The sequence below is a fragment of the Castor canadensis genome, chromosome 6 (assembly GCF_047511655.1).
Source record: "Castor canadensis chromosome 6, mCasCan1.hap1v2, whole genome shotgun sequence".
Lineage (NCBI taxonomy): Eukaryota > Metazoa > Chordata > Mammalia > Rodentia > Castoridae > Castor > Castor canadensis.
In genome coordinates this window covers 18,100,085-18,128,000 of record NC_133391.1, presented here as the reverse complement: position 1 = coordinate 18,128,000, position 27,916 = coordinate 18,100,085, and the positions used below count along the sequence as shown (strand labels likewise).

Below are 27,916 nucleotides of genomic sequence, written 5' to 3'. Positions count from 1 at the left end.
CCACACTGACACAACCCTTGTGGTACTTCGGACACAGGGTCTTTTGGCATGAACGCAACAGAAACCAAGCCAAGTCACATGTTTAGGGAATGCAGACAGCTTTAATGGGGCTTTGGCCCATGAACAAAGGGAGCCCACAGTGACCAGAGAGGAGACCCAGCTCTCCAAACAAAGGGAGAGGCAGCTTTTAGTGAGGTGCTAAGATGGGCTGATGGAGGTCATCGTCTCTCCTGAAGGAACTTCAGAGCTGAAAGAGCACAAGGACAAGGATCAGATCAGAGGCCATCTGCTCACAGGGCTGAGAACTTGAGCCCAAGGTTAAGGCAGCAAAGGGGAAGACAGCAGCACCACGTCTTTCCATACGTTGCAGTCGCCCATCAGACATCTGCAGGCAAAGGGAAGGTAGAGGACTTCTTTAGGTTTTCCATCAGTAACACCCTATATTTCTGCCTCTGCCCATACCCCAAGACTCACAGGGCAGCCTCCCCAGCAGAAAGCCCTCATGGGTTCCCACTCTGCTATCCCACGTGGCTTCCAGGCCCCACACCCTTGGTGTTCCTGTGGTTCTTAGTGGTTTTGAGTTTGGTTTTCTAGCATTTATAGATGGGGAGGTGGCACAGAGCAGGAAATGAGGAGGTGAAGGGTGTGGCTGGCCCCGTGAGGGTTTGAATTTTACCAGGAGGCCAGGGGATGGTCAACCACAGTTGTATTTATCACTCACCACACCTTTTGGGTGATTCCTGCTTCCTGTAGTCTCAAAACATAATGTACACACTAGCACTTCAATTGTCTTCTTGTCACTCCCTGAATCTCAGATCTGGAACTCCTGTGTCACAGCTGCTCAACAAAGCACTCAGTCCTGATAGTGGCTTGTCATCTGTTTATTCTTAATGTTCAGATAAACAAGAAATACTTATTTACAGACATACTGTGAGCTGTCTTTGGGTGAACTCCTCACTCTCAGTTTGAAAGCTATCATTCTTCTGATGATTTATTTTTTCATTTGACCATTTATGGAGGCTTTACATTTATTATTTCCATGATGGTATTTTAATCTTAGACCTTATTTTTATCAGTGACCTCCCTGACCTAGTCTCTTTTTTTAATTTATATTTTGATGGTTCTGGGGCTTGCACTCAGGGCCTTGCACTTGCTATGCAAGTAATCTACCACTTGAGCCACAGCTCCAGCCCATTTTGCTTTGTATTATTCCCATATAGGTGTGCCACACCACACCAAACTTGCTTATTGTGGTGGGGTCTCACTAATTTTTGCCCAGGTTGTCCTCACATGCTGATCCCCCAGTTTCTACTTTCCTAGTAGCTCGGATTACATCTGTGCATCCCCACATGCAGCTCTCATTTGTTTTCCTTTCTTGTGGGGAGTCTTATCCATTTTCTCATAAAAAAACAATCTCTGTGTCCCACCCAAAGTGAGTATGCTGAGGTGCTAACCTAGTACTTTACACCTCCCGGTGCCTCAGTTTCTTCATCTGCTAAATGGGAGTTCATTTTGATACTGAGCTCACTACAGACATCCCAGGTATGGATCAGGTTACTGCTCCCATCACTTGCATGATAGGTTTTGCTAGCCCCGTTTTATTAAGAAAGGCACAAGTCAGCTAAGGTCAGCACCAGGGTCACTCCCTCCCCATCCCGTGAATCTCCACTTGCTTCTTTCCCGTTGCCACCTCTGACCCTCACTCAATGCAGCACAAAAATTACAGTCAAATGTAGTCTAAGCCACCACTAGACCGGTTCTCTGGTCCCTCAGACAAACATGTTCCCTAGTGATCCAGCCTTTGGTGCTCAGTTACAATTTCTCTGTCCAGTAATTCCCCTGCCAACTCAGTTCTCTGTCCCAGGCCCTCAACCGTCTCAAGGTCTGTCTGACATGTGGAGTGGGGAGATGTCCAGGAGGTCACAAGTATATGATTCTGTCATTGTTCAGCAAATGCAGGGAAAGGGACACTGGGTGTGGGTAGCTGGTGAAATACAAGAAAAACAGGTCACAGAAAACAACAGGCCACTCTCTTCCTACCTCCCTTCCAGATGGATATGTTTGTGAGTCTCATCCCAGCTCATGGTGATCACCAAATCATGGACACCCATGGAGTGCTGGTGATGGCACCGAGTGCCTGTGCCTCATCACACAGTTCATGGTCTGCAGCTTTCCAGAACACAAACTGGGTCTATGGTCCTGCTCATTCTGCCCTGCCTTTTCCTTCTGCAAGCCTGTTTTGTCCTCTACAATGGGGATGTGGCTGGCACATCACCAGGGCTAATCCCCTGAGGAGTCACCTAGGCAATGTGAGCAGGCCAGCCTGTAGCAATCCAACGAGAGACATGGGTGGAATCCATTGGGGACCAAGATCAGAGCTCGGTGGCCATCCGTGCTGGCGTCTCACACTTACCAGGATGCACTGGCAGCTGTCCTAAATCCGTGCTCCTGCTGCCCAGGGTTCTCCAAGAACTTTGGCTAGCCAGTGGAATAAAACCCAATACACAGTGGTTATGATCAACAAGCCAACAAAGGTGGAAAAGGAAAGAAAAACACGAAGTCTAGGAGAGTGTGGTCATGCGCACCTGTGCTGTGGTCCCAGCTGCTGGGAGGTGAGGCGGGAGGACCACAAGTTTGTTGCCAGCCTGGGCACAGTTAGCATGAGGCCCTGTTTGAAAACCAAAACTAAAAGCAAATGGACTTGGGAGTGTTGTGGAAGTGATAGTTTGCCTAGCAAGCACAAGGGCCTGAGTTCAACCCCCAGTACCGCAAAAACAAACAAAAAACCCTAAGGAATCTAATGGCAGGTGGTGTCAGGCATGGCTGTACCTGGGTGTTGGATGATGAGACCAGGACTACCTCTCCCAGCCTCCCTCACGTCTCTGCTTCCTGCCCTCGGTGCTGCTATCATTGAACTGAGGTCTCTGGCTTTAGGTTCACAGCACCAACCGTCTCAGCAACCGCCTCGCATAGTTCAAACACTGCGGTCTAACCTCTGTAACCTGATTGGTCACATGTCTAGACCTTAGCCAATCACGGGAGGGCGCTGAGGATGGATGCTGCTGATTGGTCAGTTGTCAGTCATGTGACCTGTGTCTCTAAGGTGCCTTGGGCACTGTTTGCAGGTGAAGGGATTCCGTGAAGCTGGGAGAACAGGGTTAAGGTGGAGCCTCTGCCCGCCGTGTGACTCAATCCCAAGGGTGTGCCTGCTCAGTGTTCCTCCCACACCCCACTATCTTCTGTTTACAGGGGAATTCATGGCAGCATTCTTTTCTTCTCGGGCCCCATTCTATTTCCAAAAAATAGTGAGACTTCATGTTGAAATTTGCATCCACCTCTAAGCCTGCTCCTTATGTGAAGCTGCAGTAAGTTATTCAGTCAACAAACTTCAACTGTTTACGTCCTGTGTGCCAGGCTCTTACAACATGTTGTATCCAGGGAGCAACAAACTGACGATGCTCCTTTCTTCAAAAAACTGACATTCAAGCAGAGTACAGAAATTGAGAAGACAAAAGCAGGGTAAATGCCCCACCTCGCCTCAATGATCCAGATCCACCTCCCTGACCCTCCCACCTTCATCCCTGGCATATCCCTACCACCCTGCCGCACTCACCCCAACCTCCCTGACACCTTTGCCACCTTACTGACCCTCCCCTCACCCCTGACCACTACCCATCCTCCTGAACTTGACCCATATCCATTACCATTCACCCTACCCATGTCAGACCTCCACCTCTCTCTGACCTGTCCTTATCTCCCTGACCCCTATTCACCTCCCTGACCTGTTCCCACTTCTGACCTTTTCCACCTATTGATCCCTGCACACATTCCTGACCTCTCCCCCACTTCCCTCTTCCTTCACCCCTCTACCTCTTGAGGCCTCTCCACATCTCCTACCCTCCACCCTGACCCTCCTACCTCTTAAGTTGACCACATGTTCCAGTCCCCTGCTCAACACCCAGACACCTACACATCACCCTGACTGCACTCTGTACCTGCCCACGCCACACCTCCCTTACCCCGACTTCCTTTACCCAAACCCATCTCTCTTACCCCTCCCCAGCTCCCTGACTCCTCCCTACCTTCCTTACCCTTTTCCTCCTCCACTACCCTTCCCTTCTTCCTACTTCCACCCACTCCCTGACCACACACCCCACCAATCTGCCCACCTCCCCCTCTGAAAACATCTCTACTCCCTGACCACCCCATCCAACTCCCTGACCCCTCCACTGTTCATGATCCACCCCTACCTGCCAGACTCCTCCACATCTCCTTGACCTGCCCGATATCTGCAGGAACCCTCCAACCCCCTGACCCTCTTCATTTCCCTTATGCATCCCCTCCTCGCTGTTCCCTAACCATCAAGCAGAAACACTCCTGGAGTCCTCATTTTCCCAACACAGGTTAGCCAGGTTGAGCATGCAGCCCCAATGCCCCAGTGAGGCTCTCTGTAGGGCCACCTCCTGCCACCCCAAAGGCAGCAGAAAAGGGTGTGGGTGGGTGAGACTTGAGAAAAGATAGTGGGCAAAGCTGGGGGAAACCTCAGCTGGACAGTGTCCCCGAGGAGAGTTGTGTTTCCTCTTTCCCCCAATGCTCCTCTTAACTCCCTAACCTTCTTCCTCCTCACTGAGGCAGTCCACCAACCCCAGTCATACTGGGAGCCCAAATTCCAGGGTCAGCTCCAACAATCACAGCCTTACACAGTGACTGAGGGCCAGGTACCAGGGCCAATGCCCCACATAACCTCTTCTAACTTAGCATGGCTGTGAGGGGGCATATGAGACCCATTTACAGGGAGAAACTGAGTCCTCAAAGGACAAGAACCTTGACCAAGGTTACCTACAGGAATTAGACCCTTCGTCAGCCCACATCTTTTTTTTTAATTCATATGTGCATACAAGGCTTGGGTCATTTTTCCCCCCTCCCCCCACCCCCTCAATACCCAGCAGAAACTATTTTGCCCTTATCTCTAATTATGTTCAAGAGAAAGTATAAGCAATAATAGGAAGGACCAAGGGTTTTTGCTGGTTGAGATAAGGACAGCTATACAGGGCATTGACTCACATTGATTTCCTGTGCATGTGTGTTACCTTCTAGGTTAATTCTTTTTGATCTAACCTTTTCTCTAGTTCCTGGTCCCCTTCTCCTATTGGCCTCAGCTGCTTTTAAGGTATCTGCTTTAGTTTCTCTGCGTTAAGGGCAACTAATGCTAGCTAATTTTTTAGGTGTCTTACCTATCCTCACCCCTCCCTTGTGTGCTCTCGCTTTTATCATGTGCTCAAAGTCCAATCCCATTGTTGTGTTTGCCCTTGACCTAATGTCCGCATATGTGGGAGAATATACGATTTTTGGTCTTTTGGGCCAGGCTAACCTCACTCAGAATGATGTTCTCCAATTCCATCCATTTACCAGTGAATGATAACATTTTGTTCTTCTTCATGGCTGCATAAAATTCCATTGTGTATAGATACCACATTTTCTTAATCCATTCGTCAGTGGTGGGGCATCTTGGTTGTTTCCATAACTTGGCTATTGTGAATAGTGCCGCAATAAACATGGGTGTGCAGGTGCCTCTGGAGTAACCTGTGTCACAGTCTTTTGGGTATATCCCCAAGAGTGGTATTGCTGGATTAAATGGTAGATCAATGTCTAGCTTTTTAAGTAGCCTCCAAATTTTTTTCCAGAGTGGTTGTACTAGTTTACATTCCCACCAACAGTGTAAGAGGGTTCCTTTTTCCCCGCATCCTCGCCAACACCTGTTGTTGGTGGTGTTGCTGATGATGGCTATTCTAACAGGGGTGAGGTGGAATCTTAGCGTGGTTTTAATTTGCATTTCCTTTATTGCTAGGGATGGTGAGCATTTTTTCATGTGCTTTTTGGCCATTTGAATTTCTTCTTTTGAGAAAGTTCTGTTTAGTTCACTTGCCCATTTCTTTATTGGTTCATTAGTTTTGGGAGAATTTAGTTTTTTAAGTTCCCTATATATTCTTGTTATGAGTCCTTTGTCTGATGTGTAGCTGGCAAATATTTTCTCCCACTCTGTGGGTGTTCTCTTCAGTTTAGAGACCATTTCTTTTGATGAACAGAAGCTTTTTAGCTTTATGAGGTCCCATTTATCTATGCTATCTCTTAGTTGCTGTGCTGCTGGGGTTCCATTGAGAAAGTTCTTACCTATACCTACTAACTCCAGAGTATTTCCTACTCTTTCCTGTATCAACTTTAGAGTTTGTGGTCTGATATTAAGATCCTTGATCCATTTTGAGTTAATCTTGGTATAGGGTGATATGCATGGATCTAGTTTCAGTTTTTTGCAGACTGCTAACCAGTTTTCCCAGCAGTTTTTGTTGAAGAGGCTGCTATTTCTCCATCGTATATTTTTAGCTCCTTTGTCAAAGACAAGTTGGTTATAGTTGTGTGGCTTCATATCTGGGTCCTCTGTTCTGTTCCACTGGTCTTCATGTCTGTTTTTGTGCCAGTACCATGCTGTTTTTATTGTTGTTGCTTTGTAATATAGTTTGAAGTCAGGTATTGTGATACCGCCTGCATTGTTCTTTTGACTGAGTATTGCCTTGGCTATTCGTGGCTTCCTGTGTTTCCATATAAATTCCACAGTAGATTTTTCGATCTCTTTAATGAATGTCATTGGAATTTTGATGGGAATTGCATTAAACATGTAGATTACTTTTGGGAGTATCGACATTTTTACTATGTTGATTCTACCAATCCATGAGCATGGGAGATCTCTCCACTTTCTATAGTCTTCCTCAATCTCTTTCTTCAGAAGTGTATAGTTTTCCTTGTTGAGGTCTTTCACATCTTTTGTTAGGTTTACACCTAGGTATTTGATTTTGTTTGAGGCTATTGTAAATGGAATTGTTTTCATACATTCTTTTTCCGTTTGCTCATTGTTAGTGTATAGAAATGCTAATGATTTTTCTATGTTGATTTTATATCCTGCTACCTTGCTGTAGCTATAGATGATGTCTAGAAGCTTCTGAGTAGAGTTTTTTGGGTCTTTAAGGTATAGGATCATGTCGTCTGCAAATAGGGATATTTTGACAGTTTCTTTACCTATTTGTATTCCTTTTATTCCTTCTCCTTGCCTAATTGCTCTGGCTAGGAATTGCAGTACTATGTTGAATAGGAGTGGAGATAGTGGGCATCCTTGTCTGGTTCCTGATTTTAGAGGGAATGGTTTCAGTTTTTCTCCATTAAGTATAATGCTGGCTGTAGGTTTGTCATATATAGCTTTTATAATGTTGAGGAACTTTCCTTCTATTCCTAGTTTTCCTAGAGCTTTTATCATGAAATGGTGTTGGATCTTATCAAAGGCTTTTTCTGCATCTATTGAGATGATCAAGTGGTTTTTGTCTTTGCTTCTGTTAATGTGGTTTATTACGTTTATTGATTTTCATATGTTGAACCACCCCTGCATCCCTGGGATGAAGCCTATTTGGTCGTGGTGAATAATCTTTTTGATGTGTTGTTGAATTCGGTTTGCCATTATTTTGTTGAGGATTTTTGCATCAATGCTCATTAAGGAGATTGGTCAGCCCACTTCTGATGCTGTTCTGAGAGCAGAGCATCTCCCAAGGACACAGGGAGGCCAAGGAAATTACAGTCAGCTGAGATGGGTAGAGTTTGAGTGTGTTGGGGTGTGGTGGGGACCATGGAACAACAGGAGCAGGAGCAAATTCCCAGAAGGGCAGACTCTGGAAGGGTAATGGGCACGGCTAGCTGGTTAGGAGAAGGAAAGCTATTCCTGGTGGATGCCCAGCTTGTGTAAAGTATGGCATTTGGGTTAGAGATTTCGTGCATTCATTCACTCATTCAAGAAAACCTTTTGACCAGCATCCTGTGCACTATGGAATATGGGTAGATGGGAGGAGAGATCTGACAAATAGTGCAATTACTGCATCCCATGAACCAAGCTCCCCATCAGCCATTTGATAGGACAGGGATGAATAGAGAAATAGACCAGGGTCAAGCCCTACATTTGGGTCCTTACTCTGCAGTGTGGAGATGCGTGTGTGCACAGCACAAGTAGAGGGAAGGGGGTGAGGAGGGAGATGGTGTCAGCTCATGGTATGAGAGTGGCAGGCGGCACCCTCTGGCTCCCCAGATAGACTTATTCTAAGGGCAGGAGAGGCCACTCAGGAGATCTCTGCCCAGCAGTGGGCTCTATAGTCCTCCTTCCCACCAGGCAAGGGTGATGTGATTCTGGGCTGAGAGGGTCAACTTGGTTTTCTGGAATCTGACCCTAGTCACAGGAACTCCCTGGTTGTGCTCCTGACAAGTTCACTGATTTCTCTTTCCAGTTGAAGCTTTGCAAATGACAGGGGTCAGGATGCCTGCCTTGAGCCTTCAGGCTCCAACACCTTCCATGTTCCCCTGACCATGTGAGCATCTACATCAGCCCATGTGGTATCTCTTGTCAGAATGTGTGCCCCTCTGGCCTGCTCTGTGCCTGGCAAGCCCCATTCTCCTTCAATCTACCTGGGGAAGCCTGTGTCCATCATTCCTTCTGGCCAGCTCCAGGCACCCTCCACAAACAAGCCACTAAGTTCAAATTGTGTTACTTTAGTCATTACTCATCTGATTCCTCCTCCTCCTCTTCTTCCTCCTCCTCCTCCTCCCCTCCTCCTTCATGCATGTGTGTGTATGTACATGTGGTGCTGGGTTTGAACTCAGGGCCTTCTACTTGCTAGGGTAGTGCTCTACCACATGAACTGTGCTCCCAGACACTTTATGCTTTAGGCTATTTTTAGAATATGGTTTCAGTATTTGCCCTGGTCAGTTTCAGACTGTGATGCTCATACCTACAGAATCCTGAGACACTCGGATCATAGGCATTTGCCGCCATGCTCGGTTTATTAGTTGAGATGACGTCTCATTAACTTTTTGTCCCTGATGGTCTATAACCAGATCCTCCCAATCTCTGCCTCCCACATAGTTGAGATTATTTTCCTCTAATGCTTTTCTATATAATAGGAATGTAGTGCTCTTACAGGTAGGGGAGGAAAAAAAAAGAAAACCCTCACAGTGAATGTCATTTCACGAACTAAAGCTAATCACTGACACCAGTGGAGGCCAGAGCCATGCAGATGGCTTGTCAAGAACTTCTGGTCCTCAGAGGAAGCTCAGAGGTGGAGGCCTAGCCTGCACTGTGATGTGTCACCCTTAAGGAGTAGGGCTGGGGGTGGAACCCAATGGCTGCCAGTTTGGTTTTCCCAACTGCCCAGGCACACTCCTCTGAAGCTGAGCCGAGGCTGCTTCTGTCCATCTTTGCTCTTCCTCTCAGGGCTGCTGTCACCTGAGCTGCTGACCTCAGACTGTGCGTGGTCCTGTTCTGTCCTGTGTCCCAGGTGTAATTCTCACTGAAGGACACTTGTCCTGGTGTGCTGAGGTAGTATAAGGAACTCAATTTCCTAGACTCATCAGTCAGAGGAAGACAAAAGTTGGCAGAACCTTTTAAAAGAAAAGGAGTGTGTTCTGGGATGTTAAAGAAAAGAAAAACTGGAGGCGCTCTGTTTACTAAGAGTTGTCCCCATGTTGCAGGAGTTTGCTAGCTGAGATACAGGACACTGAGGCAGTTTAACAGGAAGCAACGTTTTATTATGCCAGCACAGACTCAGCAGACTCATGTCCAAAGGCTGAGCCCCGAGAACAAAGGGGTTTCTCATTACATACCCTTGCAAGCAGCTTATTGAAGCAAAATGCAAGGTCTAATCCATATATGGACATATTTAATTTTATTGGCTACTTTACCCTAGTGCTACGTGACTTTCCCCTCTGTGGTGCTATGTGACCTTCCTCAAGTTCATACTTCTCAGGTTTTACCTCTCTGCTGTGCCATCCCTCCTCCCTGCTACTTTCTCAGGACTCAGGCCTAATCTGTTTTCTTCTGATCTCCTCCCTGCTACATCATTCCCCCTTTGATGCTTGGACCCACCTTGGGTCAAAGAGCATTATCTTAATTTAGGGGTTTGTATTTTTATAGCATCATTACATGTGTGGCCATTTTCCTTTTCATAACGGCCTTTATAATAGTTTCGATAAACCACAGCACCAGGCAGGGCAATATTAAGCATGTTTTTAGAATTAGGCCCATTGCCCCTATCAGGGTTTTGAATTCACCTAAGGCAGAAAACCATCCTTTAAACATGTCATTGGGATCCCACCCTCTCCAAGTCTGGACGGGGACATGGGCAAGTTTTTTTTTATTTTGTCCATAATCCGTTTTTTAACCTTTTTTATCATTAATTTGTAAGTAGCAGTTCTTTAGGTTAATTTTTTTAATAAACTTTTTTTCTCAGAAGCAAGCATATAGTCTAAAGCCAATCAGTTTTGATAGCTGGCATTGTGCATCTTAGTGCTTTGTGTTGTCAGCAAATTGAGGGCTTTTGCAGTTTTATTAGTTAAAATTTTATCAACAGCCTGCAGCGTGATGATACAGTTGAGCATGTATATAGGGGTGCAATAGCCCAAGGGCCCATCTTCTGCCCAGGTGGCAGGACCATAGTACTGGATGATTTACTCAGGAGGCAATTTGTCAATTTGTAAAGCACCCCCTTTTTGTCTACTTAATCTTTATGTATATAAGGGGACTCTCGTGTTGGTCCCCCACAAACATAGCATGAAGTGACATTTAGTGTCTGGGCATAGACTCGGCCAGTGAGAGGAACAAGTTTTTAGCTTTGGCAGAGATGGAAAATTCACTTTTCATCTCCTTATAAAAGGAGTGAAAGCTTGGTATGAGGACCTCTCATGGGTAACAGCTACTAATTGAGGCATCTCAGGCTCTCAGGGTCAAGCCCCTTTTTACCCATTTTTATACTAATTACTTTTCCCTGTTTTTAATCAGACGGCTTAAGTACAGTGGAATTTCCAGGGTAACAGGTGCCACGGGGCAGTTGGGGCAGCTTTTCCTTGTGGAGGAGGGCTGCATATTTTGTCCTTTGTTAAACCAGATCAGTAACAATAAATAGTAATTATGCATCCTGCTCAAAAAGAGAAGAGAGCAAATAAACACTTTGCTGTGAGATCAATCAACAAGGGTGGTTTCTGCCAAACCTGTGGTGAAGACTAGGGTGAGAACAACAGCAAGAGATTCAGACAAGGTGTGACAACACATTACAGTGAAATAACTGGTGTGAAAAACAGTCCGTTTGTCCTGTTGGAGAGTCGACTCCTTAAGCTTCTGCCCTGCATAGACTAGTCGGCTTTTGGGGGTGACTACAGCAGGGCTGTTGTCCCATTGTTCTTGGTCCCCTGTTGTTTCCTGGGAAGCTCAGGTTCCAGAAGGTGATCCTGCACCGTGAAGCTGGGTCAGGGATGCACTCCCACTCAAAAGAATCTGGCTTGACTCGATTGTGGTGGATCCAAGGGGCAATCTCTGCTACTTTAACTGCGGTGGGAGTAGACAAGATAACAACAAAAGGGCCCCTCCAGTGGGGTTTTAATGGGTGGACTTTTTTTTTCTAGACAGTGTCTTTTGTTTTTTTTTTTAACTGAGTAGAATTACCATGGCAACAATATATTATCAGTATATAGATCCAAGAAAATGCATTTTTTTTTAAAGTTAAAACCACCATCTTTAAGTATCAAAGGACATGTTTACAGCCAGTAAAAATAGTTATTTTGTCTCTATTTAAGTAGAAGATCCTCTCTAAAAATATGAGTTTGTGTCTGTCAGATAGCCAAACATAAGAACCATTTCTTTTATCCTCTCGGCCTTGGTTATTTTTGAGAGGGCTGGCATGAGTGACTCCATTTGAACTTTGATGGCATCTCCTGAAGATCTGTCTTCCATCCAAGTACTAACCAGGCCTGACCCTGCTTAGCTTTCGAGATCAGACGAGATTGGGCACATTCAGAGTGGTATGGCCTCAGACTGAAGATCTTTCTTGACTGGTTGCTCTTTTCTGGATTTTGTCTGTTTGGTTGGTTTGGTCTCACATCGGGGGGAAACAATGAGCAGATCAGGTGGGAATCAGTGCCAGCTAGACCCTTTTGGCCAAATTTAAGCAACAAAGAGGCTTAGAAGGAGTGGCTCTTAAGCAGCTGGCTTCTAAACAAGGACAATATACAACAAAATCTAGCAAAAGCAGATTTCTAAAAAGCTAACCTGGCACATATGTAGTTATTTGAGTCATTTTTTATGGACTTCATTGTCAGTGCCCCAGAAGGATCAGAACTGTAATGACAAAAACTTAAGAATCATGGTTAAAATTCTGATGGACAACTTAGCAAGTAACAGAACAGTATATCAGTACCACTAACCTTTTGTTACCATGTTTAACTAAATTTTGTATTTTAGAAGGCTTGACATACTTGAAAAACATGCATGTATTTACTATATAGGAACAAGAAACAGCATCACAACTCTATAGAGGTTATATATACATATTAGTTTAGTTGTTGCTCTTGAAATAAAACCTTAGATTTTTTTATCATTTGGGGGGGGAACAGTGTCAGTGATCCCAAATAGCCCAGTCACAGACACATATAGGGTACCAACTGTATTAGAATCACCCAAGACAACAGTTGTTTAACCATGAGTTCATCTAGAAAGTTTTATATAAACTGTTAGAAAATAAGAGGCATGGAAGAGGCAGAGAGATGGCTCACACACCAGTACACGGTTTATTGTTTAGGCAGGAGTCCTGTGGAGGGGGACCCCAGCAAGAGAGCTAGAGCCATTGCCATACACGGGCTTGGGCTAGATATAGGGGGCTAGTGGAAAAGTACCAGGAAGGTCACTAAGAGATATTGTTGCTGGGCAACCAAGAAAGAGAAGTTGTAGTTAGGCCAATGTCTGCCCAACTGTCCTTGGCATCTATCCAGGGAAATAAAGGTAAGCATCTGCAAGGCAGAAGGGGAGTCTACTCCTAACATGGTTGTTATCATTGTTAACCCCAACATAAACCACCTTAAATGAACATGACTCAGTTACCTTAGTAGTCAAAACCCCAACAAAAATCACCAGAGAACACAGGTAAATATTTATGGGCACTAACTGTGAAGTTAGGAAACAGTGGCCAAGAATCATGGCTCAGATGTTGATAAGGAATCATATCCCAGACTGCTGACATTAATACATGGCTCATGACATACAGCAGGATCCCACCAATCTGTAGTCAATGGAGTCCCCTAAAATAACAGACCCAATCTGGCCATCCCAGGGCAAAAATTCCCTCTGCCTGTCATGTGGAAGGAGTAGGACTAACATCTCCACTCTATTGAGTCTAATAAAAACTAGAGGTCTTGACTTCTGGTTTTTTTTTTTAATTCTATCTGGAGGGTGCATTTTGGCTTTGTTTTACATAAGTAAATCTGTCTCAACCCTTATATCAGTATAGCAGTACTCCCTGTGCTCAGCTTCCTCTTGTTTCTCTGTGTTTTAATAAATAAACTCTTCTTGTCTTGACAAATTTGTGGGTTAACCTGTTGCACCAAAAATTCCTGACAATTATTTTGTAAAACAAAAACCATTTTTAAGACAATATTTTTGTAAACATTACTAAGAACAGTACAAAATTTTAAAGATAGCTTTGTTGTTATGAGTTTAGTTTAACATCAGTACATTAAAATTTGACCTTACAAAACCATTAATGTAACTCTTAGATTTTAGTCAACTTAATCACTTACATATGCATCTATAAGCTCCATGTTTTCTGACAACTTATTCTGTACCTTTATGACAACTTATTTTGTATCCCCTGGGGGGAGCTTATCTTTATCTTTTCTTTATCTGAAAGTATTTTTTTACCTTTTATTTTTAAATAACCATATCCTTAATACCTTTTATATATTTTGTTACTTGTTGAAAATAACTCATAAAATCTTTTAACTTAGAGCCTTACATTTGTATGAAAAAACTAGAAAGAAAGCAACCTTGAAATTATTTTTATATAAAAGCAATTTATAGAAAGCCCATTTGTTAATAGATCCATGTATTATAAGAGAGAATTAAATTCCAGATTGTATTTATGACAGCATAAAACATGTGAAGGTCATTTCTTTAACAACCCAAATTTCAAGATTCCTGCTGTAGGCTGTGACCCCCTTTTCTTCTTCTTCTTCTTTTTTTTTTTTTTCTCTTTCCTTTGATCTGAGCTGGAGTGTTAACCCCCGAATGCCTGCATCTTAGTGAGACCTGATTGAAATAAGTTTGAAAACTGGTTTTCTTAACAAGTAGCAGTAGAACAGAGTAATAATTTTTACAATGACACTATAATAAGAACCATTCTCAAAATGTTTACATATTGATGTGTAAAAAGCCTAAGCAGTTTATAACTGAGATCTTTAAAATAAATACCGTTTTCTTTTACCTTGAGTATCATATTAACCTTATAGCAGCAGTTTAAGAACCATTTTGAAGATGCTTACACATACACACACACTGAGAGTACACCATTAGATGGATGCTTAATCTGATCAGCCATTAGCAAGGGAAACATAAGGATCTCATGACTGTCTCAATAACAGACCAAGCTTAGTGCACCAAACTTTTGGAAGTTTTTTTTACCAGCAACAGTCAAAGTTGATCCTTTTCTTCTCACCCTTTTAGGTAGGTTCTCCCTGTTCATACTCCCTAGAAGTAAAGGTGCCAGCAAGTTTAGTATTTCTGGCATATTTTAATAATCCTAAATTGCTTTCTATTTACTTTTTATTTTCAAGACATAAAAACTCAACTGAAGGAGTGTATTAAACCTCTCATCCTTTTCTATCTCCAAACATTTTATGACATTTCACTTTTTTCTCTCTTCCCTCTCTTGCTCTCCCTTCTCTTTCTCTGTCCTCTCTCTCCTCACTTCATCCATGAAGACCTCATCCCAATTCTGTTTTCATTCCTCCACTTCCCTCTCTCTACATTCACAACCCTTCTGCAACATTCCTTTTCTTTCAAGTCATGAAAGAAAGATCGTATGTACCATCCTTCATGTGTTAATTTTTGTAAAAGCTCAGTTAGTGCTGAGCCTCAATCCTCCTTCAGGATGCCCATTTTGGGTAAAGATGTGTAAAGTGGGGCACCAAAGCTACCCATCAAGACTGAAAGACTCTGATTTCTCCTCAGTCCTCCCAATAAATTGCTACCTGAATTTAAATAAACAAGAGTCTTGTTTTGAAGACCAGTTTTAGCCTCTTGGCTTTTTCCATTCTCCTGGGTGTTAGGGTTTTGGTTTTTTTTTACAACTACTCTGTAAAATTCATTAACCACAGTTTTATCCAGTGACACTTCTGGAGGCCATCCTACACCAAAAGCAGGCCAATCTACTTTACAAAGGATGTTTAGCTTGTTAGGAGTTAACTTAACTCTGCAGTCTCCATTAAATCCCTTTTTAAAGTTATTAATCATACACTCCAAGGGAGTGTTTTTACTCTGATGTCCACACATCTCCTCCCATTACCAGACTGCCAGACAGACACAGAGAGGGAGGGAACTCCTCACTCACTTTGCAGCTGGGCTGCATCTCAGCTCACATTTTCATATACTCTCACACAGTACTTCCATCCCACTCCCTGAACCTGGGAGACACATTTTCACCACAAAAAAGGCAGTTACTAGCGTTTCTCATTGGGAGGTGATCAGTCTCCCCTTCTGCCTCCTGGAGCAGACCTGAATTTGAACCCAGGTTCTTACCAGTCTGATGAGTGGTGCTCCCCTCCCCTCGCTGGTTCCTGCACCTCACTGGGTTCCATTGTGCATCGAGGCCCTCACCCCCACTAACCAGGAGGATGAATCCCCCTCCAGATCAAGCTGTCCTTTGGAGCCTGGTGGGATCTCCTCCTGGTGGTCTGGGGGATGCACCCTGGTGATAACTCACCTTCTCCACAATCCCTGATAACAAGCACCCAAGAAATGTTGCAGGAGTTTGCTAGCTGAGATATAGGACTCTTGATGCAATTAGCAGGAAGGAACATTTTATTGTGCCAGAATAAACTCAGCAGACTCATGTCCAAAGTCTGAGCCCCAGGAACAAAAGGGTCTCACCTTATATATCCTCAAAAGCAGGTTACACAAGCAAAAAGCAAGGTCTAATCCATATACGGTTATATTTAATTTTATTGGCTACTTTATCCTAGTGCTATGTGACTTTCCCCTCATAGTGCTATGTGACCTTCATCATGTTGAGATTTCTCATGAGATTTGCTCATGTTGAGAGGTTTTATCTCTGTGCTATGCCATCCCTACCTCCTTGCTACTTTCTCAGGACTCAGGCCTAGTCTGTTTTCTTCCAATCCTCCTCCCTGCTACACTCAAACCAAGGCCTTTGACCCCAGGCGTCCACTCTCTCCATGTGCACTTCCTGTCTAGTGCAATGTCAAGAGTCACACTCTTACACTTGCTTTGTTTCTTTGTCGGGGGGACACCCAGCATCTGTTTACCCTGATCTTCATAACTCATTATCTGGATTTTTACCTCATTTATTTCATTATATAATACATCTATGAAGGTATGATATAGCATCTGATAGAGTGTATTTTTTTTTTTTGGCAGTACTGGGGTTTGAACTCAGGATCTCACACTTGCTAGGCAGGCGCTCTACCACTTGAGCCACTCCTCCAACACTTTTTTGTTGGGTATTTTCTAGATAGGGTCTCAGGAATGATTTTTCCAATCTGGCTTCAAACTGTGACCCTCTGCCTCCTGAGTAGGTGGGATTACAGGCATGAGCACCAGCACACAGCCAATAGCATGTCTATTATCCATAATACATAGAATGATGGAAACTGTTATGTCAATTGGATTTCTAATTGAAAATCTCCAAAAATAATACTTAAATACACTGTTCTTAAAGCAAAAAAAAATTTAGGCCATCTTGTACAAATCAGAGAATAGTTGTTTCAAAACTGTATCTTTTTATTTATTTATTTATTTATTTATTATTTTATTATTCATATGTGCATACAAGGCTTGGGTCATTTCTCCCCCCTGCCCCCACCCCCTCCCTTACCACCCACTCCGCCCCCTCCCTCTACCCCCCACCCCCTCAATACCCAGCAGAAACTATTTTGCCCTTATTTCTAATTTTGTTGTAGAGAGAGTATAAGCAATAATAGGAAGGAACAAGGGTTTTTGCTGGTTGAGATAAGGATAGCTATACAGGGCATTGACTCACATTGATTTCCTGTGCGTGGGTGTTACCTTCTAGGTTAATTCTTTTTGATCTCACCTTTTCTCTAGTTCCTGGTCCCCTTTTCCTATTGGCCTCAGTTGCTTTTAAGGTATCTGCTTTAGTTTCTCTGCGTTAAGGGCAACAAATGCTAGCTAATTTTTTAGGTGTCTTACCTATCCTCACCCCTCCCTTGTGTGCTCTCGCTTTTATCATGTGCTCAAAGTCCAATCCCCTTGTTGTGTTTGCCCTTGATCTAATGTCCACATATGAGGGAGAACATACGATTTTTGGTCTTTTGGGCCAGGCTAACCTCACTCAGAATGATGTTCTCCAATTCCATCCATTTACCAGCGAATGATAACATTTCGTTCTTCTTCATGGCTGCATAAAATTCCATTGTGTATAGATACCACATTTTCTTGATCCATTCGTCAGTAGTGGGGCATCTTGGTTGTTTCCATAACTTGGCTATTGTGAATAGTGCTGCAATAAACATGGGTGTGCAGGTGCCTCTGGAGTAACCTGTGTCACAGTCTTTAGAATATATAGGGAACTTAAAAAACTAAATTCTCCCAAAACTAATGAACCAATAAAGAAATGGGCAAGTGAACTAAAGAGAACTTCCTCAAAAGAAGAAATTCAAATGGCCAAAAAACACATGAAAAAATGCTCACCATCTCTAGCAATAAAGGAAATGCAAATGAAAACCACGCTAAGATTCCACCTCACCCCTGTTAGAATAGCCATCATCAGCAACACCACGAACAACAGGTGTTGTAAGGATTCAGGGGAAAAAGGAACCCTCTTACACTGTTGGTGGGAGTGTAAACTAGTACAACCACTCTGGAAAAAAATTTGGAGGCTACTTAGAAAGTTAAACATTGATCTACCATTTGATCCAGCAATACCACTCTTGGGGATATACTCAAAACTGTATCTAATTAATGAATGTACTTTGGACTTGGAGTCTTTAAATTTTTAAGTTTCTTATGTATGATAAGTCTTCTAAAGCTCTTACTTACATTGTAAGAAAAGGATGCTTATTCGGTTCTCAAGCAGTGAGAAATTTCAGATTTCCTAGAGAAATCCAGCAAGTCAGTACACAATGAGAACTAAAGCCCAGAGTCCTGGTTGCAGGGTCTTCCGTTGCTGCTGTGGGAGATGCTGCATGTAGGCTGCTGCTGTTTTTTTTTTTTTTCCACTGAGCCAGTTTTTCTTAGACTTCTCTTTACATGTGCTATAATAATTTGTCATGCTTAAATAACACCTGTGCCATAAGTTCCTTTATTTATTTTTCAACCTTTCAATGTGTCCTAAACAGTAATATCCATGGCACATTTCAGTGTCCCTCTTATATTCCCCTATTCATCTTAAAGCAAATATGTGACTTTGAAAATACAGAATGTTTGTGTGTCACCTATTTTAAGTATATCATGGGTGGTGCCCACTTCACACGTGAGAAGCACTAGACTCAGGGAGCCTTGGCTCTTTCCTAGTCATTCACCTTTTGCTATGAACTCCTGTGGAGCTGGGCACTTCACATATACAAGAAAGAAGCAGAAGTCTTCTAGTGTGGTGGGGAGGGAGGCAGGTGGCCACAGCACTAAAGAATGACTGCATGGTGATGGGTGCTTGAAGAGAAAGTGGAGGGGATCACAGGATATGTCATGAGGTCTGATTACTTTCTTTCATGCTACAAGTTTTGAGTGCCTGGGTGCCAGGTACTGCTTTGGGCATCTGGTTAAGGGGAAAACAAGGGAAGTAAAATTTAAACTGAAGCCTATTAGTGGCTGTTTAAATAGCTGCTCCCAACACTTTGTGTTCAAAAGCATTTTTATAAGCACAGGTTAAATTAGACAAGGCAGTATTTGGGTCTGTTGTCTTTACTGAAAAGCAAATTTGAATCACCTGTGATCATTCCACTCTTTATTACTAAGTGATGGAACCTAATTACCTGTCTTAAAATGGCTAGGTTCTTGCTTGTTGTCTAGGCAAGTTAAAACTGCAGGCATTAGAGATATGTGAACCAAAATCCCTGCTTCAGATGTCCCAGCTCTCAAAGGAATCCTGCTTGGTTGGTTGTAGGATTTTGGATTTGGAGTTTTGATTTTTGTTTTTTGGTACTTAGCAGGCAAGCACTCTACCACTTGAGCCACTCCTTCAGCCCTTTGTGCTGTAGTTTATTTTTAGATAGGCTTCCACACTTCGTGCCCACTGCCTCCATCCTCTGTACCTTTGCCTCCCATCCCACTGGGATTACAGTCATGAGTTAGTATGCCAAGCTTGTTTTTTTTGAGATTGGGCCTAATTACTTTTTTGTGTAGGCTGGCCTGGAACCTTAATTTTCCCACCTCTGCCTCCTGCATATATGGGATTATAGGCATGTACCACCATGCACTACCACTTGGCTATGGTTTTTTTAAGCATCACCTCCTAAAAGTTGGTGGAGCCAGAGTCAAATTGTATGTGCTTGATGTTAACTGCCAAATGCTGGTGATAGGAGACAGCTGTTCTTTCCCCGGAAACTGCTGAGTTCCTGATGGGCTAAACCTCAATGGCCACAAGCCACCTGGTGAGGGCTCCAGCTGCCCCCAGGGGAATGTAATGAAAAGGACAGGTATGTGTACTCTTTTATGAATGTGTATGGTTAGGACTAACAATTTCAATACCTTGCTTACTGTTGATTTGGAAATATATCTGCAAAATGAGCTGTTCCAGACGTTTTAGTTTCTTTGTGTTTTTTTGATGATTGTCCTCATTCACCTATTAAGTCGTTTGCCCAAATGTTTTCCTAATTAAGTACTCAAGTCACATTTCCTATGGAGAAGTGATACCAGGCAGTGTGGTCCATATCCCAGTCATCTCTATTTATGAACCAAATCTATATGATTCTTGGGTCTAAATTTCTGCAATTTGAAAACTGATATAATTTCAAGGAGGTGGGAAGAAGTCAGAAAGAAGGGATGAGTGATAAGAGAGGTAGGTAGTGCCCAAGAGGTGGTAAGGGTGAGTGGAGGGGTTTACAGAGGTAAGGAGGGGCAGGGAGGCAGGAAGGGGGAGGGAGGTGGGTAGGGTTCTTGGAAGAGGGAGGTTGTCATGGAAATGGGGAGGGACAGGGAGGTGTAGAAGGAGGCAGGGAGGAGTCAGGGAAGTGGATACAGAGTGGTGGGGGAGATGGAAAAGGTCAGGGAGGTGAGGAGGGGTGAAGGAGGTGGGTATGGGTCAGGTATTGGGAGAGCAGTCAGTGAGGTGGGAGGAGTAAGAGAGATGGAGATGGTTCAAGGAAGTGGGAAGACTTGGTCACAGACTTAGGAAAGGGTCAGTTGGGAACATGTGAGGGACTTGAGGGGGACAGACGTGGATGGGGTGGGCCAGGGAGGTCTCAGGGGTCAGGCAGGAGGGTAGGGTTCAGGGAGGTGGGGAGGTATAGGGACATGGAGAGGGATAGGGAGGTGAGGAGGAATGAGTGAGGGTCAGAGAGATCGGAGAAGCTGGGAGGAATCAGGTTCTATAGGGGTCAGGAGGTGGGATTTGGGTTAGAGGATGAGAAGGTGTCAAGGAGTTGAAGAGATATCAAAGGTGAAGAGTGGTCAGGGAAGGGGGTAGGGGTCAGGGAGCAGTGAGAAGTCACAGAGATGGGAAGTGAGTAGAGGAGATCAGGCAGGCAGGTCAGGTGAAGGTGACAGGGACAGGGATATTGAAACTGGTCAGGGAGATCAGAAAGGGCCAAGGAAGTTGGGAGGGGAGATTGGGTGACCTGACTACCTTGGATTTTTTCATGTGGACTTACTCCATCTGCCATTATCTTCCCAATTTCTCTGTATTCTGCTAGAGTGTCAGCTCTTTGGAGACAGGGACATCAGTTCTGTTGCTCCCTGGATCCAGCACCTTGTAAGAGCTGGCACATAGCAAGTAAACAGTTGAAGTTTGTTGACCCTATTACTGATTACAACATCACTCAAGGACCGGGCATAGAGGCGGGATCAAAATCCAAATTGGACCTTGAGATAGTAAGTCTCACTATTTTTGGAAAGACAATGGAGCCTGGGAGGAAAGAATTGCTGCCATGAATTCTATTGTGAACAGAAGACAGTGAGGCATAGGAGAAGGGTGTGAGCAGGCACACCCTTGGGACTGAGGTACAGAGCTGTTCTCCCAGCTTTACAGTATCCCTTCACCTGGAAACAGCTCCCAAGGCACCTTAGAGACAGGAGTCATGTGACCGACACCTGATCAATCAGCAGAGACCATCCTCCATGCCCTCCTGTGATTACCTAAGGTCTGGGCATGTGACCAATCAGGTTCCATAGGTCAGACTTCAGTGTTGGAACCATGGGGGAGGTGGTTGTTGTAGGATTGCTAATACAGCTGATGTCATCTTAAACCAGAGACCTCACTAGAATGATATCAGCACAGAGGGCAGGAAGCAGAGACAGAAGGTCCAGAGAGGTGACTTCTGGTATCATCCAGCACCCAGGCATAGCCATGCTGATGCCATCTGCCATTACACTCCTCTCTCTCTCTCTCTCTCTCTCTCTCTCTCTCTCTCTCTCTCTCTCAGTCTGAGACTTGAACTATGGGCCTTTTGCTTGCTTAAGTGAGAGCTCTTACACTTGTGCTACAGCCCCAGTCCTTGTGTTCTACAGTCTTATTTTGCTTTTTCAGATAAAATCTTGTGCCTACTGTGCCCTGGCTGGCCTCACACTGTTGATCCTCCTGCCTCTGCTCCTCAAGTAGCTGGGACAAGTGTTGCCACCATGCCAGGCTAGACTTCGTAGTTTTATACACCCTTCTCTCTGCTTTGTTTGTATGTTTGGTGGGCTAAGCCATTTTGGATTAGATTTCATTCTATTGGCCAGCCAACATTATGTCTGTTCCTACCAGCTGACTAAAGGAGAACTAAAGGATGCCCATCCTGGGAACATTAAGACTCCAACACAGATGCCTGATCTGGCTCTGTCATGGGATTGCTACAGGCTGACCCACTCACTTTACCCACATGAATCCCCAGGGGATTGACCCTGCTAAGGTAACAGCCTTGACTCTACTTTAGAGGCGCAAACTGAGGCTCACACAAGGAAGAAAATAGGCCAGAAAGAGCAGGTGCAGAGCAGAACTGCAGACCCAATTTGTGTTCTTGAAAGCTATTTACACAGTGACTATGTGGTAGGAGTCACAGACATCCACCATCATGTTAGTAACATGAAATTCCCCTGTAACAACTAGGAACACATGGATATAGCATGTTCATGGAGGACACCACAATTTGGTAAAGTGTTTTATTTATCAGAATTGTTATTTGTTGTTGCCCCTAACAATGTCTTCCAAAAAAGTGAGGGGGTGACATTCCTGGCAAGAACCCTAGGAATACCTACTCTAATGCAGAGAAATCACAGAACACTACAGGGTCCTCCAGACCATTAGGAAATGAAGGCTTGGTGAGGTCAACTAGCCTACCACAAAGTGACAAAGATCCAGGTAGCCATGGAAATACTCATCACATCTGAAGTGTACATCAAGAAAATTTGTACCATCCAAATGTGATCAATCCATTTCATATAATCAAACCAATGGAAACATCTTCCTGATCACGGAAAGTGCAAGTCATGGAACAGCCCCCTGGGGGCGGGGGGGTCTCAGAGAGTCTCCCTGCAGATCACCCGCAGCCTGTGCTACTGCCCTAGAAAGGCATTGTGCGTAGAGATGTGAAGCTGGAGAACATCCTGAATGTGGTAGAGGCAATATCAAGGTCAGTGACTTTGGGCTGAGTTCCAAGCTTATAGCTGGGCAGAATCTAGAACATTGCTGGAGCATGGCCCAGTTCTGTGCCCCAGAACTCCTCAAGTGTCTGACAGGCCAGCAGTTGACATGTGGACCTTGGGTATTCTCCCATACAACACCTTCACATCTACCTCCCATTGCCTGAAGACAGCTTCTCCTAGCTGGAGAGCAGTTTCTTCATGCAAGCTGCAACATTCCATCATTCCTTTCTGTAGAAGTACAAAACATCATCAGCACCAGTCTGAGGTTCATGTTAAAGGACATTACGGCATGCCTGTGGCTCAGCCAAGGTGGGAAGTGTTTACCGAGTCATTATAGTGAGACACTCCCCACGTTGCTATACCAGTCGTGGCCGGGATGCATAGAATGGATTATTGTGCACCTCACATCTCTGCTAAAGGGAAAATTCAAGAGGTGATGGCCACAGGTCTCATGCTCCAACACCAGACACCTCAGGGAACACTGTGCCACCCACGTCGAGGTCAGGAATCCAGGGAATATGCCTTGTCTACCCCCACAGAACCTTCCACCATCACTGTCCCCACAAACTGGACAGCCAGTCGGCCTGCCTTCATCCCTTCTCCATCTTGCCCTCTTTACATCAGCTGCCTGACGGCAAGAAGCAGTCAGAATAGAAGGGTGGCAGAAGAGCAACCGTGTCTGCCATTCCCCTCTGCAGCTTGCAGAACAGGATGTACATTTCCAGCAAAGCCTCCCAGTGTGGTCTTAAGGCCGCCACATGGACCCCTGCATGAGTAGCAGAAGGTGGGAGACAGATATCAGCATATTCTCCCAACTAGCTGGTCACTCTCTCCCCAGTGGGCAACCCTACAGTGGGACCATGGCAGAGGCTGTGGCACAGAGAGCAGTCCTCCCAAGGTATATCACCAGAAGAAAAAGTCCCTCCTCACTATCTAACTGCATATTGTGGCTGCAGATGCTATCTGTCACCCAAGGTTCTCTCAAGATACACTAGAAGATATGTCTGTCCCCAGGGGCAACCCAATGGTGAAATGTGGATGGGTGAGGCCTTAGACAAGATGCTAGGCAAAGCTAGGGAAAATCACAGCTGGATGGCTCTCCCCAAGGAGCCATGTCTCCTTAGACCCCAGTGCTTCACCTAACGGCCTTCCTGCTTCCTCCCCACTGAGGGGATCCTCCAACCCCAGTTACATGACTGGCCCAGATTTCAGGGTCAGCACCAAAAGTCACACCATCACAGTGACTGACGTCTGGGTGCCAGGGTCAGTGCCTCACTTAGGTGGTGGCTCTTCTAACTTAGTACGGCTGTGATGGGGCAGGCCTGACCCATTTACAGGGCAAACAAAGGTCCCAAGGGATAAGGGTCTTGGCCAAAGTCACACAAAGGTCTTAGAACCTAGGTCAGCTGATGTCTCATGCTTTCCCTAGAGAGGGTTTTTCCCAAGGAGACAGGATGATGAGGAAATTTCAGTCAGCTGAGGTAAGTCACACACAGCTCCCAAGAACTGGAACACACAGGCAAAGGCACATTTGCTACTTCAGTCATCATGGAGCCTTTTTTCCACAACTTCTCATCCTGCCATGTCAACCTCTCTTCTCAAGCTCTCTTTGAGAAAAACCTAGAGGGTGTAAAGAAATAGAAACAACTAAAAATAAATAAAGGTATTGAATGGAGAGAAATAAGCGATAGGAAGAGGTCAAGCTGTTAAATAAATGGGCCTGGAGAGGAAAAAGCAAATAGCAGAAAACATCTTGGGAAACAGGAGCATAAGAGACAAGGTGACCAGGTGTGGAAAGGAGCAGTGACTGGAAGCAAAGTGTCAGCCAGAAGAGGTCAGGGAGGTGGGGAGGGATCTGCAGGCCTAAGGTCATTGCCCTGAGGGAAGGTACCTGTGTGTCCTCTAGGGTGTGGCCACGATGATTTGTCGTCTAATCAGGAAATCCATGGAACCCACTTGCTTGACCACTCTCATCCCACACCCATCGCCCACACTGTGAAACGGCCCAGTCACGCCACTCAGCCAGATTGTCCCTGTCACTGCACAGCTATAGAGTGACAGCAGAGAGACATGACCCTGAGAGACATGCTGGCGCTCGGAGGCCATTCAGCCAGACCTCAGAAACATGCATTTGTCACTGGGGCTCCAATGGATAGAAATCCTTTAACTCAAAGCATCAGAGCCCAAGTGACAGCTTTGAGGAAATGTTGATTTCAGTTCACAGAACATATTCTCTAGCTAAAAGTTTCCATTTCTTCATAACCTGTGCTTTTTCTTTTTAATTCACTTTTGGTCTTTCATACCTTAGGGATATCAACTGCAGGAACTTATACCAAAGTGAATGTTTACGGACAGACGACTAGATAAAAAGCTCTGCATACTGGCAATGAAAATAACAAGTAACTCCTTTTCATCCCAATTTGCCTTCTAACATACTGCTTACAGTCAAAATTCTCTGAATTCTTACTCTCCCCTGATGTACCATGGCTGGACCAAGTTCTCGTCTTCTGTAATTACATCTTTTCCTCAACTTTACCGTCAAGAAAGTTGGTCAGAACAATGAAGATTAATAAATTGTGGCTTCTTACAGTCCTCACATTAGAGTTGCAGATTTAGGCAGAGGCTTAAGCAAAGATTTAATTTGCTCCTGTACAATTATCCAACTTCAGGAGTAAATGTGATGGTGAAATATTAGGGATAAGATTGGGGATTAGGATTCTGGTCTCATGGTTCCTGATGTTGACAAGTTAGGGATGCTTGTAGTATGGGTCGAAGTTCAGCTTTTAAGTAACTAGGGAGGACCAAAGTCAGGTAAGTCCAAAACCACATTCTTCAGGTGTGCTGCATTCCCTGAGCAGAACCACCTCATGTCCTTGCAGACTGCTGGGCCTGGCCTTAGGTGCCTTGTGATTTTGGAAGTAAGGGGTCTGAGAATCACAATTGAAAATGATGCTTCAAGTTGACCTATATGTACACATTAATGCATATGTGAACTTACATGTACATATATGTATATATATTCATATATATAATGAGAGAGAACAAGATTTTAGTAGTGGGTCTGTTTGAGGGGACTGCTGCACGAAAGAGAGGGAAAGTGAAAAATATTGAAATGTCCCATCTAAATATGAATACAATATAAAATGCACTGAGTTTTTGAATAGTAGGGGAGCAGGCAATAGAGAAAGAGTAAATTATGGGGGTTCATCTGATTAAAGCATGATGTACACATGTCTGAAATGCCAAGGAGAACCCCCCCCCGGACTATCAATATACACTTTAAAAAATGAAGAAAAGGAAGGCAAATAAAACGAGTCTTTTCTGGAAGTGGGTACCAGTGGGAGGGCAGAGAGCATAAGGAAAGGCTGAATGAGGATGAATACAGTGAGTGTATTTTGTATTCATATATGAAAATAGAAGAATGAAAACTGTTGAAATTGTAAGAAGGAGAGGGAGGGAAGATGAGGCGAACAAAGGAGGGGGCGAATCTAAGACCTATTTAAGCATGTATGTAAATATCACAATGTATCCCCTGTACAACTATTATATGCTAATAAAAAGTAAAAATGATACTTCAATATTGGGGTTCAGAGTGAAGAGTATGGGGGCTGGGGAGTAGCTGAGTATGTGTGAGGCTGTGGGTTCCATATCTGGCACTGCAAACCAAGCAAGGAAACAACAGCTTCAGCAAAAAGATGAAGGATTAGAAATGAAAATGGGTTTGCACATGGCTTTACACTCTACTTGGGGCTGACTTAATGTGTCAATCATCTCATGCCTAGAGAATTGTGTCCATGAAGTCTTCCATGATCTCTCTCTTCCTTCCAGATTGCTGGGCCCAGGGAGATGGGCAGGAATGTCTAAGCTTACACTTAGGAAGAAAGGAGTCTCTTGTATGGAAAATCTAGAAGAATTCAACTTCTACAAGAATCTAAATGAAATGACCACATACACTTCTGAGAGTAGGAGTTACATCTAGGAGTCGATGGAGGGAGGACGAGATGTCAGGGTTCTCCCTGTGTCTATCTTTCCTGAGGCCCCACCTAAATCTTAGGTGTTCAATTCCAGTCTCTGCACAGTTGATGTTGGAGATACTTGTTTGGTATATATTTGGTTGCTATAGTCCAGGACTATTTGAAGTTGGAATGCAGGGGATAAGACAGATGAAATTATTAATAAGTGTAATAGATAACTTTAATATATATCATAAATTTTATTGGCTTACTGTTAACATATTACACTTAGTATTATTGTTTTACTTTAGATAGATTTCATATCGTTCTAGTTTTGTAAACCATAACTGCTATCTAGGACTGCAGGTTCTAACACCCTAACCTGAGAGCTGTAATGCTTTTCACTGTCATGGACTGAGGGTCCCTGCACCATACCACAAGAGCTGTAAAACTATTCACTCTCAAGGGCAGATGGCCACAGGACTGTTAACACCAGCTGCTCTCAAGGGCCAAGGGTCCTGACACCATGCCCCAGAGGCATCAGCTGCAGGAAAGGGCAAAGTGTCCTAACACTACAGGGTCTAGAGCTATAACACTAGCTACTGCCATGAGATGAGGGTATTGACACCTTAGGTCTGACAGCTGTAACACACTCACTGTCAAGGGACAAGGGTCCTGACACAAGACCCAAGAGCTATAGCACTTGCTCATATCAAAGGCCAAGGATTATGACAACCTATAACAGAGAGCTGTAAATCTAGCCACTGACAAAGGCCCAGAATTCCAATAACCTATACCAGAGAACTATAACACTAGCTGCTGTCAAGGGCAGGAGGTGCCAACACCGTAGGTGAACTCACCCTAGGTGCACTGTCCAAACTCAAGGGTTGTGACACCATAGGGACGAGGGCTGTAACATTAGTCAGTATAGGGTTCAGGGTCCCAGTACCCTTGGCTTGGAAGCTGTAACACAAGCTGCTATCTAAAGGCAGAATGTCCTGACCCCTTAGGCCTGTGACCTATACACTAGTCACTGTCAAGGACTAAAGATTCTGACACTCTAGGCCTAAAAACTAGC

At 44.3% G+C, this 27,916-nt stretch overlaps 1 protein-coding gene and 1 long non-coding RNA gene across 9 annotated transcripts in view; both read right to left on the bottom strand.

Annotated features, from left to right (window-relative positions):
- Itpr2 (inositol 1,4,5-trisphosphate receptor type 2) overlaps positions 1–27,916 on the bottom strand; it is an 842,075-nt gene that overhangs the window by 473,545 nt on the left and 340,614 nt on the right. The window lies entirely within an intron of this gene.
- On the bottom strand, positions 92–2,828 carry LOC141423851 (uncharacterized). Its single transcript, XR_012448621.1, has 3 exons — positions 2,414–2,828; positions 475–886; positions 92–385 (listed from the first exon to the last, which is right to left on the bottom strand). It is a non-coding gene; the product is annotated as an uncharacterized lncRNA (long non-coding RNA).